We start from the raw sequence: 18,973 nt of genomic DNA, 5'->3' as shown, positions 1-18,973 counted from the left end.
TACAATTTTGTAGGGAGATTTACTCTTTAGTTATTAGTTGACAGGGAGCATTTTAATCAGAGAGTAACAAGTAACAAGTATTTCTGCTTTGCTTGTCCTAATTGATAGAGAGCACGGAAATGACAGAAAGGAGGAATGTTAAGTTGAATGAAAGTACTTAATCGGAAATTTTTATTTAAAAGGATCAGTTTGATGGTTAAAGAGAAAGGAAAAAAAATATTTTGCTTGTTCTTTGTCATAGACTGCCAGTACAGGATTCTCATGAGGAATCTTTGAAAAGTATTTAAAACATGACAAAATTAAAGTGAAAGTTATATTTATGATGCAAAGTAAAAAAAAAAAACAAAGGTTTTTTTTTTTCAGATAAATTATCCTAAACATAAATGTCAACCAATTCAATAAAAAAAAAAATACTATTTGGGTGAATTTGAAAGACAGGTCCTTGCTTGAAAACCAGGCCAAGAAATTCAAATTAATTAAGGTTTGAACACTAACAGGGAAGATGTTTAAATACATGCTAGGAAATAATTGTTTTGAAGGGTCAGAATATAAATATAAACAATTTGTTTAATCTGTCAAAAACCTGCACTTCATGTGTGGCCTCTTTTCAGATTTTGGTGATTATGTTACAGCAGTAATGTAAGATAAGAATAGACAGTCTAATTTTTGAGCATATTGTAAAATCAGCAACCCAGTCTACTCTTACTAATAAATACTTTTATTAGCACGGCTTATTTGCATGGATGTTATAACTTCCATGCACAAAAAGCAGATGTTTAAAACCAGATAGTCTAAAACTGCAGTTACAATATCTAAACAGCTTCAGGTTCTGTTAAGTATTATTTTAAATGAAAACAAGGATGTGGTTATAGAAATTACACATAGAATTTCTTATAACTATGAAAGGCTGCATTTTTTAGATGCATCACCAGCACACATTTGAGAGAAGAAATAGGTTTTCATGTTTATATTCAACTGATGTATACATTTTCAAAAGCACAAAATATCTGGTAATTTAAAATATATTAATACAATTAGATATAAGTACTTTGAAAAATATTTAGTAGAGAGTTTATGTTTCAAAAGAATACACATTAAGAATTAATGTGGTAAAATAGAATTTAAGAACATTGGTAGGAAACAGTAAATTTCTTGATATGAAGTTAAAGAACTTCATTTCCACAATAAAATTGTCCTCTTCCTATAAAGATATTTTTATTAATATTAGGTATATAGTGTAAGGCTTATTTTAATTACTGAAACAAGATATGTTGAGCTAAATTGTTTTTCACAGAAAGACTATAGTAAACAGAAAAAGATTAGAAAATTTTTCTATTGTAATTCTTACATAAAGTTCTTTAATACAATAACTTTAATTTTTATTGTTACAGTTAAAGTAAAAGAAAATATGATTGATCTAGTAGAAAAGATCATTTCGTAACCCTGAGAGGAAAGTTAGAAGCATAAATAAATATATTAGATCAGTTTCATTTCTTCCTTGTTTCTTGGGCCTTCTTATGAATCAAATACTTAACAGCAAGAGGATGATATATAAAATATGCATCAATTATCTATGTTTTGGTAGTTATTTAAAAATAGAGGGAAAACAAAACTTTGTCCATCTAAATACTAATTAAAGTGCTAAGTAAAAATTAGAAAAATGTAAAATCTAAACCAGTATAACAAACTAAAATTTCAAAGACACATATTTATAATTTTTATATTTTAGTATTTAGTGTAGCATTTGTCGAAATTGTTTATTTAAGTACAAATTGAAATAAGTAAGAAAGCAAATGATGGATAAGGATTTTTCTCATTGTAGTTTACTAGATGTAAAATATATTAATAAACTAACTGTAACATTAAGTAGGGAATCTTTTAAAATAGAATTTGAAGAATTTTACTGATGGCGTATTTATAAGCAAGGCTTTGTTGGGGAGGTTTTTTGTGTGTTGCAGGATTTCTGAGCTTTGTGATCTGAAATCCATGATACATTTGAATGCCCTTTCAAATTGCAAAATACTTCAGTGGAAAAAGTAGACACCGTGTCCATTTTACTCCATATTTGAGAACAGGAAAAACAACAGATATTTTGGAAGAATGCTGGTTGTTATTTTAGTGCATGCATCAAACCCCAAACCATTGTTTAGTCCCTTCGTCAGTTACCTGTCTGGGAATGTCAGTTTGTGCATGTACATCATGGACTTTTTAAGTTATATTGATGATACATTAATCTCTAACATTTACTTGTTAATCTTTACTGAAATTATGGCCAAAATAATTGAAGGAAATGCATGTAAAACTTTTTTAAAATTAAATCCAAACAGACTTTGAAAAAGTTCACTCATGAGTAAAATATGCAATTGTGCAGTTTCCAGAAAAAAATGAATTTTCAGTATATGTTTAAAATCTTATAAGAATGTTTATTTGTTGTTTTTTTTGACATTTTAAAGTCAGGAAAAAATGGCATTATGTGCTGTTGTTATTGACAGTCTTTCTGTGGAGAAAGAGAAATGTTGTTAGCAGGTGGGGTTTTCTGCCTAAAATTTTAGCTTGAAATTGAAAATGTACGTGGTCCACAATTAATTTTTCTTATTAAGACTCATTTGGGGTTGCATGAAGTTTGTAAGTTAATGTATTTGAAGAAAAATGGTTTTATTAAAAGGGGAGATGTAGAACATTGTAGCAGGTACAGGATGGTCTTCCTTTTGCGTCCCAGAGATCTAGAAAATGTATTTTAAATTAAAATAGTGTTTAGTACAAGATTCTGTGAGCTATAATAATTTAGAAAATGCTAAGAAAATTATAAAGGTTAAAGGGAAAATTAATTGAACCTAAATGTACCCTTGCAATAGTGAGTATTTGACAGTGTGACATCTCTGGAGACTAACAAAAAGTACTCTGTCAGGGATAATGTTCTGGGAAGCTGAGCTTGTTTTTATGATAAAGGAAAGAGTCAAGATAGCGTAAATGTAGTTGTTGGTCAAAAATTTCTAAGTTAGTTTCGGATTGTGAGGGTTGAAAGTAGGTGCAACAGTTTAGTTTCAGGACGAGGCAAAGAGCAGGGATCGCCAGCCCTGGAGCCACTACAGGGTTAACAGCAGGGCCGCCCGCTGCACTCTGGGAGTTGTAGTCCGCAGGCATTGTGGGAGTTGTCGTAAAAAATCCGCTCGTTTTTGCTGTCATGGCCGCCTCCGAGATGGCTGTAAGAGGTTGTCTGCCTTTCTGAGGGTCTTGGGGGACTCTCTGGCCCGTTAGAATGCCACCAGCAGCCCCTTGGGGTGGCCAAGGGCCTGGCAATCTTGTCCTGGGTGTGGACAAGCGGCCTGAGAGGGTCCATGCTGGGCTTGCAGTGTTTCCATGAGCCAGGAGGCCTCTGGGGTCTGTGAACTGCTTGAGGGGTCGCAGGCGGCCACATCCTGGTGGTCTGGCCTCCTGCCTTTGAACTGTCTGTGTGGCCTGTGCCTGGATGTCTGAGTGTGCTTTCTTCTGCTATGGTTTTGTTTGGCTTGCTCTTATATTTAGCACACTCTGTAATCGTGGTTGCTCAGGACCCTGGTGTCTCTGGGCTTTTTCCCTGGGGGTGGTGGGGCTTAGGGAAGAGTCAGAATTTCAGCAAGTGTGTTATGTGGGTGTTGTCTGTCTAGTTTGGTGTGTAAGATATTTCATGAGTTTTCAGCGTGGGTGCGGACGTGTATTTGGCTGTCTTTTGCTTGTACTGAACTTTGTCCTTGTTTGCAAAATTTGCTTGTCAAGCAGTTCTAGCTTGTGAAATTCTCTTCTGTTGGCATGGGTGTGTTCTTAAATCTGTATGAAACTCCCCAGGAGTGTCTTTCTTTTTAATTGTTTGTGGGAAAGTATTTGTACAAAGCTGAAGGGATGCCAGAATCATAAGTACCTTTATCTTTAGGGAGCAAGCCTTGTTGGCTTCCCTGGTGCTGAGATGCTTACTGTTCGGATTCCTCTGGGGAATCCAGGTTTGGTAATACCTGTGTAACATTTGGCTCACAGTGTTCCTCTGCATGTTGAGACTTTGATCTTTGATACTGGGTCCTGTGAACGCTTGAGGCAAAATGAATCACTGTGTTTTGACATGAAGAGGCAGGGTTTCAGAATCTTAGGGTTTTAGGATAGCATATGCTTGCTGAGCATGCCAGTACCTGACTTGCCTGTCCATACAAATTTGGGTCTCGGTGTTACTGCCATTATGTACTCTTACATATATTCTGTTTTCACAATCTGGAGTTATCTACCTAGTGGTCATGAAAAACCGTTTCTCAGTATCATTAGGAAGCTTCATCACTCACATTTGATGGAGGAATTTGTAATAAGGTTTTGGAACCCTGATATCAGTTTTTAAATGTAAAGGCAGTCATGTGACAGGACTTACAGAGAAAGCGGAAAAAATACGTTGCGTTGTGGTTGGTATTTTGTAATATGTAAAAACAGTCCCATTGTTTTTTGTGCTGTCACATTCGTACGTTATTTAAAGAAGTTTTGATGTGTGTGGTGAGATTTTCCTAATTATTCTTATCTTTGCATTTACTCTGTACCTGACCACATGAATGTAGTAGAAAGAAAGAAAGAAAGAAAGAAAGAAAGAAAGAAAGAAAGAAAGAAAGAAAGAAAGAAAGAAAGAAAGAAAGAAAGAAAGAACTGTATGTGCTAGAATTGTATGTGCAAGTCTGTTTAAATGGTTTCAGTTTCGTTCCATAGACTCATGTTGCTCATTGCCTTGCTAATCAGCCTGAATTTCCCCCGACTTATTCTGACTGTTGTTATTGAACTCATTTGCCAGTTGAGTAAAGATTGAGAAATTTCTTTTAAAAAGGTCCATACTGTCCAGTTTTCTTACTGTGTGCTGATGTGGCAGAATGCACTGATCCTAGCAAACTGGCTCTGTGTCTGGGATGGCCAAATGTCCGGAGGCAGTGAGTTTGCAGAGTGTGGGAGGCATGCTGCCACCCTTTTAAAGGGTTCCTTCAAGGAGGAGAGAGGAATAAGGAACTTGTAGATAGAATGATAGGCCTAGCCAACGAGAGGAAAGACAGAAACACAGGATAGCTTCGGGAGGACCTGGATCAATATCCACTGGCCCAGAACTTTATTCAAAAGGGCTGTTTATAACAATGCCAAGGGGTGAGGCAAAAGACCTCCCCCTGGTAGATACAATGAAGTGTAGACCCATCCAAACACCTGGTACTCAGGCTTGTGGTCCAATCAACCTCTTATGCAGTCCTTCTGGGTAAAAGCAAGCTCAGATCTCACTAGGAAACCTCTGTGGGCTCCCACAGCAGAGTCATTCCAAACTGTCACAAGTACAGTGTTAATTTGCTTTGAAGGGAGTTACAATTACCTCTAACTTGTTAAACAGTGCATTAGGAAGTGTTCCAAAGGTGCTTTGGGAGGGGCAAGGTGCTGACTTCAGTAAGGCTTAATCTTTGCATTAGCACAGCGCATTCCAGGATATTTATATAAGTGGATAACATTTCCCTCTGAAACGGTGAGATTTATACACCCAAGAACCCTGGCATTTAATCCCTAAAGTCTCTGTTGGGTGCTGTGCCTTACACTGTTTGCATTCTGGTTCTGTAATTGCTGCGAAATGTTTTCTGTGTTCTACGGTAGCAGTGGTAGTTGTTTCAGAAAAGAAAATGTGGTAAGACCCACTTATATTTTCCGTTTATTTATATTACTAAGGTTGTGCACACATGCTTGATGTATGTGCCAAAAACTGACTTCACTAAAATTCCTTTAATTGTGAAGTAACACCAAAGGTTAATTCATCCAGTGAGCTATCTGTGCTCCCAAAGGATAACTTTCTTACCCAGTATCTTACAAATGTAAGCTTTAGAGAATTCTCGTGTTTTTCACAAAAGAAATATAGAATATCTGGAAAGATAGCTCAGCAGCTAAGAACACTTGCTACTCCTCCAGAGGACCTGAGTACTTGAGTCTGGTTCCAAGCACCTACAATGAGCAGCTTGTAACTCCAGCTCCAGGGGATCTGATGTTTCTCTATGGGCACCTGTACTCATGTGACATGGGCATGTGCACATGTACACACATACATTGTATCATTATTATTATTATTATTATTATTATTATTATTATTATTATTATTATTATTTGAGACAGGGTTTCTCTGTGTAATTTTGGTGCCTGTCTTGGAGCTCACTCTGTAGACCAGGTTGGCCTTGAACTCACAGAGATCCATCTAGCTCTGTCTCCCGAGTGTTGGGATTAAAGACATATGCCACACCACCCGGCCATTTTATTACTTTTTAAAAAGTAAAATCTTAAAAAGAAATTCAAACTTTTGAAGATGACAAAAACTTAGTTTTTCATTTGTCACTGTCACCAAAATGTAGGGATATAGAGAGGGATTTGGGTAGGAATATCTGTTTGGGGCCTCGAGTCCGGCCCTTTATAATGTCTTGTTTTCCTGTATGCAATAGTTCCCATTACTGAGAATAAATGCTTTATTAGTGTATCTCTGGATCCGTGAACATTTTTTATGTGCATGTATGTGTATGCATGTATGTGTGTGGAGGCCAGAAGCTGATGTAAGATGTCTTCCTCCGTCACCTTCTACCTTACATACTTAGGAACCTCAGAACTTCCTGATTGGCACAGTCTAGCTAGTCAGCATCTCTCAAATTCCCTCTCTGTCCCTAGAGCACTGGACTTACAGGCAGGTCACCTCATGGATCCTGGGGAATCTAAACTTTGTTCCTCAACTTGTATGGCAAACACTGAACCATCTCCCCAGCTCATCTGTGAATATTTGTGTCAAGATCATGTGTGTGGTACCTGTTTAGAATTGATCTTTAGTTTTCATTTATATTATTTGAAAAATAATTGTTCATTGCCATTTGTATACTTATATCTGGATTTCTTAAGTTTAACATATATTTGGCTTGACATCTTAATACTCTTGTAAGTGTGTGTGTGTGTGTGTGTGTGTGTGTATGTGTGTGTGTGTGTGTGTTGGTTCATATGTGCCACAGCACACATGTGGAAGTCAGAGGACAATTTTGTGGAGTCAGTTCTCTCATTCTGCCTTTATGTGGCTTCCACAGGCTGAGCTCAGATCATTAGGCTTGTACAGCATGCATTATACCCAGTGAGACATTTTGCTGGCCCCAGAATGCAAGTCTGAAAATGGAGTGCATCTTCAACCCTCTCCCTCTGGAGGATTAGGATACTGAGAGAAGGGATGCAGAACTGGCCAGCGTGGCCTGTGAGCTGCACACAGCCTTGGATAGTTGTGAATGTGGCCCAACACAAAACTATAGACTTGCCTTTATGGTGGTGCAGGTGGGTCTTTGTGAGTTTGAGGCCAGCCTGGTCTACAGAGTGAGTTTTAGGACAGCCAGGACTACACGGAAAAACCAAAAACAAACTCAAAGAACAAACCAAAAAAACCCCTGTAGATTTCAAATATTATGAGTTTTTTCTTCACTTTTTTTTTTGGGGGGGGGGACTCAATTGTGCAGTTCTTGAGCGTGAACTTTGTGGGTGGCAGCACTGAATCACATCAGCATGAAAAGTTTGGTCCAGCCTGAAGGTATTTCACTTCTTCCATGCTTTCTCTGATGGATTTTATTTGTTGGTTCTATCAACATGCATTTCCAGGGCAGAATTCATTAGTTTTTGTCTGCTGGGTGGCATCATCATCATCATCATCATCATCATCATCATTTTATTGGTGTTTTGAGACAGGGTTTTTCTGTGTAGCCTGGCTGTGCTGGTTGTGTTTCTGTGTGGACCAGGCTGTCTGTGCACTCAGAGATCCACCTGCTTCTGCCTGCCAGTGCTGGGATTAAAGGTGTGCACCACCACTCTGGCTAAGGCCTTATTATTTTTAAAAGACAGAGTATTATGTAATTTTAATGGGCAGGTTAGAGCAAACCACCAGTTATCTTCAAAAATACCGAATGTAGGTAGACGCTACTGATTTGTGTTCCCCTTGGGAAGAAAGTGAGGTGGTGGACATAAGTACTGTCACTTAAAGGTTTTATATCCTACAGCTTCAAAAACCATCAGACATCGTTTTGCTTTGTTTCTAATTGATTTTTTTTCCATTCATCTTTCTCTCCTCGTACACTTGTGTGGATTGGGAATTTAAATGGGAATTGAGTGTGGTGTCCCACAGTTGTGATCCAGCTCTCTAGAGGCTGAGGCAGGATGATTGCCACAGGTTTGAGGTCAGCCTGGATTACAGAGTGCATCATTGTCACAAAACAACATCATTTAAGTGATATTTTTATTTTGGATTTTTCTCCTCCCAAATCATGTGCTTTGGCTGCTTAAAAACATTCGTCATAGGAACATGACATTAATAAGGAATCCTTGTCATCTTATATTTTTATACTTACAAGGCTTTAAGTGTTTTATTCTAGGGGAAAAAAATGAGTCAGTGACTTTGTTAGGTCTTACCAGAATTTGGTCTATAAAAAGAAAAGAAAGAAAATTCAGGATAGAAAGCTGTAGTTTCCTTTTCTGTGGTGTAGACTTGGCACTGTAAAGGCAGATGTATGGCTTGCATTTTTTCAAAGGAAGTCTGGAGACCTGGGGAGATGGCTCACTTGGTAATGGACTTGCTGCACTCGCAGGAAGGCCTGAGTTCAGATACTAACATCCACATATAAAGCTGGCCTCAGTAGTACATTTGTAACCCCAGTGCTGGGATGTTGGAGACCAGTGGATCCCAGGGGCTCACTGACCAGCCAGTTCTATCAGAAATAGTGAAGTCCAGGTTTATTGAAAGATCCTACCCTGTCTCACAAAATAAGGTGTAAGGTGCTCACGAAGCTTAACCTTTGTACACATGGACTCACGGGGGCAGGTGCACCTACCCACAGGTGCACACACATATGCCATACACACATACAAAGAATCTGAAAAGACTTCTTGCCTGACACTGATGTAATAAGTACATTGTGGAAATTTATCTGGGTGATATAAGAAATTCTTGACTTTAGTCATTGAGATGGTTTAGTGTAGGGGAAGGGCACTTGCCACCAAGCCTGATGATCTGATTTCAGTTCCTGAAGTTCACATTGTGAAAGTTTAGACCTGACTCCCAGTTTGTCCTCTGACCTCCACATATGTGCTAAGATATGCACACACATATACATGCTGATAAAAAAAAAAAAAAAAAGGAAAATGGGCCTGGAGCCATAACTCCATGGTTAAGAACAGGCACTGCTTTTGCAGAGGATTGAAGTTCGGTTCTTAGCACCCACATTGGGTTGCTTGGAGCCACGTGTAATTCCTTTGCCCTCCATGAGAACCTGCACTTGTGAACACACCATGTAAAGTAAAATTGAAATCCCGAATTCACAGTAGGATAAAGTGGTCTTGTCTGTCTTGCTGCTCTAACAGTATTTGTACACTGCTTTTGTAGTTTCGTGGAAACCCCAAGTCTGTATTTCTCCATTTGAAATGGCTTCCAGGGAGTTCTGGTTGAGTTTTTGTTTTGTTTTTGATGAGAAAGCCATATGTTTTCAATGAAATCGTATTAAGCGTAGCCAGTTTGTTTCTGTGTGTTTCATTACTGCCCATAGGTACAGAGTGTGTGCAGTATATATATATATATATATATATATATATATATATATATATATATATATATATATAATATATGGAAAAGGGCCCATTGAACTAAAGAGTTAAAATGAAGACAGTGGTTGTAAACTATTCTGTACCCTTTGCTAGAATTATTTTCTGCGGGTCTGGAGAGATGGCTCAGAGGTTAAAACACTCACCTCCTTTCAAAACACTGGAGTTTGGTTCCCAGCACTCACATTGGGCAGTTCACAAGCACAGCAGCTGTAGCTCCAGGGGACCAGCTGCCCTCCTGTGACCTCTGCAGACAAACACACAAATAAATAATTTTTTTTTAAAAAAAAGAATTGCTTCCTGATAAATTTTCTATTTTAATATCTTATAATGAACTTAATTTTTAAATATTTATGTAATGACCTATTTCCAGGTAAGATCCTATATAGTTCATATTATTATTAATTTCACACTAATTTAAAACTGTTATTGTGTATGGCATGTGAGTGAATGCAGGCTCATGTGTGCTGCGGTGTGCATGTGGAATTCAGAGTACAATTCTCAGGAACCAATTCTCTGTCTAGTATGTTAAGAAAAGAGCTCCCTTGTTTCTGCTGTGCTGTGTTCTCCAGGATAGCTGACCTGCAGGCTTCCAACTCTGCAGATTCTTGGAGGAAGATTTTATATTTTATAACAGATAACAATATGAGAGACTATATTTTGCCTCTAAATTTGACAAATAACTAGTATTTGCAAGAGACAAAGAATGCCAAGGTCATAAAAATAACTAAATAAAGGTTCCAATAGGACAACTGTCCAAGATTATAAACAGGCAGTTTTTAGAAGAGTAAGTCTAATGAGCTAAGAACATAAAAATATGTGCTCATACTCATTAGTAACCAGAGGAACCCAAATTAAAATGACAATATTCTTTATACCCAGTAGACTAAAAAATTAGAAAGATGAATGATGGAAAGTCTGGGGGATTATGAGTAAAGTGGTAAAGCCATTCCGAAGACAGCAGAATGTAATGCAATGGATACACATATTGCTTCTAGGTATAAATGCATAAAGAAACAAATATAGTCGGGTGATGGTGGCAGTGGCACACACCTTTAATCCCAACACTTGAGAGGCAGAGGCAGGCGGATCTCTGAGTTAGAGGCCAGCCTGGTCTACAGGACAGCCATGGCTATACAGAGAAACTGTCTCAACAAAAACAAAAGCAACAAACCAAACCAAAAACAGAAACAAAAATGGGGAGGGAAACAAATAAAATTATAATTGTCATGATATTGATAGCAGAGGCTTAAATCCAACATGGCATCCATCACTGTGGAGTTGTGCGGATGTAATATAGTGGATGTGGATGTGAGACCATGCATCTGGTAGAAGCAAAAGAGGACCCTATATATTAACAATATGTGGTCTTTCAGAAATATTAGGACTAGAAAAATGGTTCAGTGGTTAAGAGCACTGACAACTCTTCCAGAGAACCTGGGTTTGGTTCCCAGCACTCACATGTCAGCCTAAAACTGTCTACTGCCTGCAACTCCACAGATCCAACACTTTCTTCTGGCTTCTGCAGATTCTTACACACATGTGGTGTACATACATCATTCAGGCACACACATATAAATAAGGTAAATATTTTAAAACATAGCGCCTAGCAGAAATAATAAACAGTGGAACCTATTTAATACTATCAGTATAGATTTTTTTTTTTTTTTTTTTTTGGTTTTTCGAGACAGGGTTTCTCTGTGTAGCTTTGCGCCTTTTCCTGGAACTCACTTGGTAGCCCAGGCTGGCCTCGAACTCACAGAGATCCGCCTGGCTCTGCCTCCCAAGTGCTGGGATTAAAGGCGTGCGCCACCACTGCCCGGCCAAATTTTAAATGTACATAAAGTGTTGGGCGAGAGAATGTTCTAGTAGATACATCAGACACCTTGGAACAGGTACATAAAGGCCCATGGAGAGCTAATGAAGGAAAAGCATGGTCAAAGATGCTCGTTCTATTCAATGTGAAAATTGCTGTCACCTTTACTGAGGGTTGTATCAAGTTCTTTAAAAATGCTCATGTTCCCACAAGAAACCAAAACCACTAAAATGGCACCACTGGAAATATAAAATTCCTCAGATCAAATAGAAGAAATTGTCCCCATGCCTTGTACAGTGAAGCTGCAAACTTGCCAAGAGGAATGAGAACGCACACATGATGAAAGACAAACTGTGTCGTAGACTGTAAGACTCAACCGTGTGAAAATTTCAGCTTGCTTCACACGAATCTGTCAAAGTCCGTAAACAGTCCCAATCAGAACACCTCAAGCGCTAATATTTTTATGAAATAAAATAGTTGTTTCTAAAATATGTGTGGAAATTCCAAAGTCCCTCTAGAGTAGCCAAGACAAGGGCAACAAGTTGGAGGGTTTAACGTTACCTGGTTTTAAGATTCCCTTTGAAACTGAAGTAATTAAGGCATGGTCTCTTACAGGATGGTAGATGTATAAATCAGTGGGTCATTCCACAATGGAGACAGACACAACACCAAGGGATTTCCAATAAAAATGTGAAGGCCAGTCGGTAGGGGGAGATTTTTTTTCAACAAATGCTTCTAGAAGAGGTTGGTCCACATGAAAAAGATCCCTTTCCTGTGCCCTGTATTGTATTCACAGATTAACTTGAAATGGTCATACACCTAAATTGTAAGAGCTAAAAAAATTTTTAAATCTGTGAACTTAAATGATGCAAGGTTCTCTTCAATAAAACATAGAAAGTAGGAATTATAGCAAAAAATAAATTAGACTTCATCAAAGTTGAAAAACATTCAAAATTGAGGCTGGAGAGATGGCTCGGCAGTTGGGAGCACTGGATTCTTTTCCAGAGGTCCTGGGTTCAAATCCCAGGACTTACACCTGTCTGTAACTCCAGTTCCAGGGTTTCTGACATCTCACACAGTCATACATGCAGGCAAAACATCAATGAACATTAAAAAAAAACAATCAAAATTCTGTTTTTATTATGCTATGTTAAGAATATGAAAGTCAAACCACACATATGCAAAAATACCTGATAAAGAACTGCTGTCCAGATTGTGAGACCCAAAGGTGGTTGATAGAAAACTGTTCTTCAGACATGACAGGCTAGTTGCAGTATGAACTCACAGGGATTGTGACAGCATTTAGAAGACCTGCTCCAGCTCAAGCCAGACAAAATCTCAGCATAGAGAGAGAGGTGGGTGGGATAGCCCACCATGAGCTAAGGAGCTGTTGGTACTTGATCTCTGCTAGAATAGAGTGAGTCAGCTTGCTCCTTCCTTTCCTCCCTCCCTCCCTCCTTCATTTCTTTCTATTTTTCTTTCTTCCTTTGGGACTTTTTTTTCTTTTTCTTTTTCTTTGGAGACAGAGTCTCTCTACTATTTAGTTCTGGCTATCCTGAAACTTGCTATTTAGACCAGGCTGGCCTCAAACTCGCAGAGATCCATCTGCCCAACTTTGAGAGTCAGTATTCTTGAATGGTGTGATCACACGTCAGTATGCCTGCTTTCAAGAATGGTTGGCCAACACAAATTGGATTTGATGGGTTTAAAAAAGGGAAACAGGTTGGATGGGTAGGGAGGTAAGGGTAGCTCTGGGAGATGGGGTGAATACAAGCAAGGTGTGTTATATGAAATTCTCAAAGAATGATAAAAATAATTTTAAAATATTCTAAAACAAAAACTTCTTTCCAGAGTATATAAGGGACTTATAATCCATTAATGAAACAGTCCAATAAAACAGCAAAGGGTCTTGTGTGATGGCACACCCCTTTAATTCCAGTACTTGGAAGGCACAAGCAGGCAGATCTGCCTGAGTTTGAAGCCTTCCTGGCAGGCCAGCCAGGGCTGCACAGTAAGACCCTGCTTGGTATACAAATAAGCTGAAGATGTCTTCTTTTTCCTTGATAATCCCCAAAGTCTTCAAGTCTTGTATTGTTTGAACAATTCACAAGGATAAGTAGATTTCATATGTGTACATTAAAAGATGCTCATTTTTATAGTAAAGGTAACCTTAATTAGGTCACGTTGAAATGCTACACAGCAACCAGACAACGAGACAGCACCAAGTAGCATGTATGTGGAGTGACTGGAGCAGAAGGACACCAACACCTTACAGACACTTGGCAGTTTCTTATAAGACTAAACACTATATATGCCCCCTTTCCCCCGGCCTTTCAGTGTTACTTACTAAAAGGAATTAAAAGTTTTGTTTATATTTTTAAATAGACTGCCTGGCCACTGAGCTTCAGAGACCTGCCTGTCTCCACCACCAACCCTTAGGTTACAGATGTGCACCAAGGGGTGGGGGAGAATTGCTTTTTCTGTGTGTTCTGGGGATATGAATTCCAGCTCTCTTGCTTGTCAAGCAGGCACATCACTAAGCCTTCTCCCAAGAACCTAGTTTCTGCTTTTCTATTTATTTTCAAACTGGCAGAGACTAATAAACAATTTATTCTCTCATTAATAAATAAGGAATAAGTGGGATTTTGTAATAATATATAAATATTTAAAGATACGGTACATCAATATATAATTTTCTTCCAATGGGAAATGGATGAGATTAAAATTTTAGACCCAAGTTCTTTAGCAACAAGATCACTAATTTCCTTTATTATAAAATCCATTCTAATGTATACAAAATTTTAATTTATGTCTTGCCTTTTAATCTCAGCATTCAGGAAGCAGAGGCAGGTATCTCTGTGAGTTCAAGGCCAGCCTGGTCTACAAAGTGAGTTTCATACTAGCCAGGGCTACATAGTAAGACCACCTCAAAAAAAAATTTCTCCCTTTTAGATTAAGACTTGAATTATGTCTCAAAGCAGAGTGGATATGAAGTTTGAACAAGAGCAGAGTTGTGATTAAATTTAAACATGGAGCCACAGTATATTCCCTGGGGAATGTAATGTACCAGGTGTCACATCCAGTGTGCAGTAAATGTTCCCATCTATTGGCTAAGCTACTCCTGAGTAGGCATTCGGGACCGTAAGGATGATAAAATGTTCTCACCTACAGGCAGGGAAAGAAAAAAGCTATCTGCATGGGGTTTGAACATCCAGTCCGTGGGCAATAAAAGCCTGGGAAGTTCAGGGATTATAGCCTCAGAATCAACAAGTCTGATGATGCCTCTCTAACATTGACAAACTCTAGAACAGCAAGAAGGAATCTAAATGGCATCAGAAATATTAAAACAAATGGCCATGTTTTTGAGTATCAGCTACATTTTGAAACTAAGAAGTATTGCTAGTAGATTTCAAATTTTTTATTATTTTCTTGTGTATGTGTTGTGGTATGTGCACGCTTTTTAGATAAGTGCTGGGGATTTGAACTCATTCCTTACGCTTGTGCAGCAGGCCTGCCTACCCACTGAGCTGTGTTTTCTATGTACTTGCAAACTGTATTCAAACTTATGATCTGTCCACAATCTTTGCTTTTCCCCCTCTATAAATTTGCAGTGAATTCGATTTCTATAAACAGTGCCTTTTCATATGTTAAGACCAGCTTATTTTACCTCTTCTATGAATAAGAAACAGTCTTTGGAAAGCAAGTCTTTTTCTGAACATTACCATTTAAATGATTAAAATATCCCATTCATGAAATGATAAATGAGTGGCTTATTCAGAAGGACTTGGTGAAAACATTGACATTAGGCCTTTTGCTTTTCCTGTAAATCAGACCAAAAATAGGCCCATGGCATAGGACTTTCCCAAAGACTGGTTCATCCATAGCCTTAATACACACATATGATATACAGGGATAATGAAGTATGGAACTAGTCACCAATAAGATAATTCCCAAGCACTGTCTGAGATGGCATATAGTTTGGAAATAGAAACCAGTTCCCCAGAATTATTTAGGTATTGATAAGGCAGTTTCTCTAGGGGCTGGGGAGATGGTTCAGTGGTATAAGTATGAGGACCTGAGTTTGGCTCAGAGAATTAATGTAAACTTGGGCTTAGATCTCTATCTACTATTAAAGCAGTAGATATGACTATAAGCTTGGGCACTGTAAGGCAGATGATGTCTGACTCTGGGATTGTTATCTGTGTGTCTTATGATATCTGCTCCCTCCTTGTCTATATCAGAGATTCTGGTGATCTCTGCAGTGACTTCTCCAACTTCGGGAAGACTTGCTTGTTATGTGCTACAGTTGGGTACATGGAACAGGTACAAATAATGGTTTGCTACAAGATGGAGTTACTCTGGCTAGGCTTTGAAGGATTAGTCCCATTATGTTACCAGAGTGTTCCTATCAGTGTACCTGGGGCCTGGCATCCACAACAAAGTAAGGATTAACAAACCCATCTATTGTCAATACTCCAATTAAAGAGACAAGCAACCATGAAAAGCAGAGAAGAAATTATTCATTAGATGTGGTAATATCTGAAAGAGGGACAAGGTGGTCCAGTTGACCTTCCAAGTCCATCTTTGGGGTCTTGAGGGTTAGGTTTATATTGAAGGCAAGAAGTATGAATAGCTAGGCTGTTCAAGTCAAGGCATGGTCCTACCCATTGTTGACCCATCTTTGTCTCTACTCCAGTCTCTTGCAAAGTTGTTTGACAAGTTGTTCCAGGAGACAAATTCCCTTCTGATTGGCTTCACACTTCAGCCAGTTCTTTCTAGCTGGTGTTCTAGGGGTGACCCTGATTTCTTGGTGACTATTGTTTCAACAGTCAATAGTTCCAATAGACCATTGTTCCATAGTCTGTTAGGCAGGAGAAGGGCACACATGTCTCTTTAAAGGACCTTCATTCCTGTCAGGAGAGATGTAACGTTAAGGAGTAGACATTTCTTGGGGCAGGGAGATGAGTCAGTGGGTGAAATTCTTACTGTCCAAGCATGGGAACTCAGTTCAGATTCCTAGTACCCATGTAAAAGCTTGGTCTTGTGGCACATGCCTGTAACTTTAGCACAGGGGAGTATAGTCAGGCACATCGCTAGAGCTCATTAGCCAGCCATATATCCAAATCTGTGAACCCCAGATTCTGTGAGAGATCCTGCCTCAAAAACTAAGCTGAAGAACAGTGGAGGATGCCACTTGATAATGACCTTTGGCTTCCACACATATACACATACACATGCATAATACAGAGAGGGGGGGGGAGAGGGAGAGAGAGGAAGAGGAGGGATATATTCTCACAGTTCTGAATCCAACTATGCCAAATCAAGGTGTTGGCAGTGCTGCCCTGTATCTGGAGCGTCTAGCCATGGCTATTTGCGTCTTCTGAGCTTTTGTAGTTGTCAGCAATCTTCAGCCTCCCTCTGCTTGTGTCTGCATCACTGTACTCACCCTCTATCATCACTGGGCTTTTTTCTCTCTGCCTCTCTGTATGGCTCTCCATCTGACTTTCTCCATGGGGGATGATTGGATTGAAAGCCGCACCCACCCAGTGGAAACTCATCATCACTTCCTTATATTCACAAAGACCCTATTGCCAAATAGCAATGCCTTCGACAGGCCGGAGGGTGGCTAGGTCCTCTGAGGAGACACACTGCAACCCATGACAGGTTTTGGGGGAACAGATGCTGAGGGTGAGATTTGCTTGCTGGGGATCTATTATGGAGTACTCTAGGGACAGCATTTGTAAGAGAGTGAGGGAAGAAGGGTTAAGCCGAAGAAGCTGAACTGAGGCCATTTACAATTGAGGCCTCAGGCCATGTCGCAAGAGTGCTGAAGCTGGGAGACTTTTCAGAGCTGTCCATTCATAAAGTAAATGGCCCAGGCTTTTGTATGTCTCCACCTACTAGTCATGAAGTGCAAGTTCCCATTGCGGAGGAGGTGAAGTAGCTCCCCTGACCAAGGGTAATGCTCACAGAGGGACACAGCTGCCAGCCTTCAGCAACCAGCATTCTGGCTGATGGGAGAGTAAATGTCATAGTTCTGCAAGGAAGATCTGAACTGATGCCCCAGCATCCACTAAGTGATGCTTATGAAACAGAGCTTAAAAATAAGACAAATTCATAGTGAACTCACTAATAAAATCACCACATGGAAAGATTATAGAAGCCATTTATTCACCCAGTCCCCAGCTCTATGCCCTCAGAGAGCCTCTGTGCAGAGAGAATGGCCATTCTGAACACTTTCACTATCAATTATATGTGTGTAGATCCTAGCCTTAGAACATATACATGTTTATGTGTTAACAGCTGTTAAGTGTAGGTATGAATAACATTTAGACAGGAGACCAAGAATCGGTGATACTGGGTTGTGGAGATGGACAGAATGCAGGCAAATGGACACCTGAGTCCTGAGAGAGAATCTAAAGCTAATTGTTTTCCTGGTTTCAATTCTGCTCTTGATGTTTTTCTTTTTTTTTAAAAGTGAATAAATCCATAAACAGTTTTATAAAAAATAAGACAAATTAAACACTATTATATGTATCTGTATATCTATATATCTAGACATATATATGTGTGTATACACACACACACACACACATATATATATATATATATATATATATATATATATATATATTTGTGATAAAAGTGTGTTTAGGACAGTTCTTGGGTGTTTAGTTTGCTGTTTTCTATTACATTTGATTTTATAATCAACATTTTTTTTGTTTGTTTATTTGAGACAGAATCTTACTATCTAGTTCAAGCTGTCTTTGAACTCTGGCTCCTCCTGTCTCAACCTCCTAAGTGCTGTGCAAACACTACCATGCCCATTTATAAGTAATTTGTATTTTGTATAGTCTTTTTGCGTGCATCAAATATATTTACCAAGAAAATAAAGAGGAAAAAAAAGACATAGGCAAAAGCAATAGAAATCAAATTAACAAGATTCTTTTGGAGGGGAGAAAAAAATCCATGAGCAAAAATAGCAAATGCTGAATCCATTGCAAGCACACACATTCAGGTGAAGAAAACACATGAAGGTATCCCTCTGTATTCTTTCCTTTCTGTTTTTGCTTGCAGAACTATCCTAATATTTGCAGGTTTTGTCTGGCAGCAAGACATTGCTAAAACATCCTTGTTTGCTTCCCCTTTACCCAGTTGGAGCTGACTTAATTGTGGCTCTGATTGTTTTTTAAAGGTGAAAGTACCCTGGGTAAGATAGCTGGAGTGATTACTAGGTCTGGTGATCCAATGAAGTAAAGCAGTTACTGGGGCAAGGCTGATGGGTCAAGATCCATCAGCTACCAACCAGGAAGGGTACTAAATGGCTTGGCATACTTCTCTGTTTTTTATAAGTCTGTGTGAGTCTGGGAATTGAAAAACTGAGAGAGTTATTAAAGCTGTATTTTCATTTATTGATTGCACTCATTCATTTGTTTTGGTGTGTGTGTGTGTGTGTGTGTGTGTGTGTGTGTGTCCGTCCGTCCCGTGGCATGTTTGTGTAGGTCAGAGGACAGCCTGAGGGAGTTGGCT

The 18,973-nt window shown here is 38.9% G+C and overlaps 1 long non-coding RNA gene across 4 annotated transcripts in view; it reads left to right on the top strand.

Moving 5' to 3' along the window:
- LOC107401874 (uncharacterized) overlaps window positions 1-18,973 on the top strand; it is a 104,862-nt gene that overhangs the window by 84,336 nt on the left and 1,553 nt on the right. The gene's annotated exons all lie outside the window — the stretch shown is intronic.

Source organism: Peromyscus maniculatus, chromosome 4, assembly GCF_049852395.1.
Source record: "Peromyscus maniculatus bairdii isolate BWxNUB_F1_BW_parent chromosome 4, HU_Pman_BW_mat_3.1, whole genome shotgun sequence".
NCBI lineage: Eukaryota > Metazoa > Chordata > Mammalia > Rodentia > Cricetidae > Peromyscus > Peromyscus maniculatus.
Note: the sequence above shows the minus strand (reverse complement) of the source record. Positions and strands in the feature narration are given on the sequence as shown.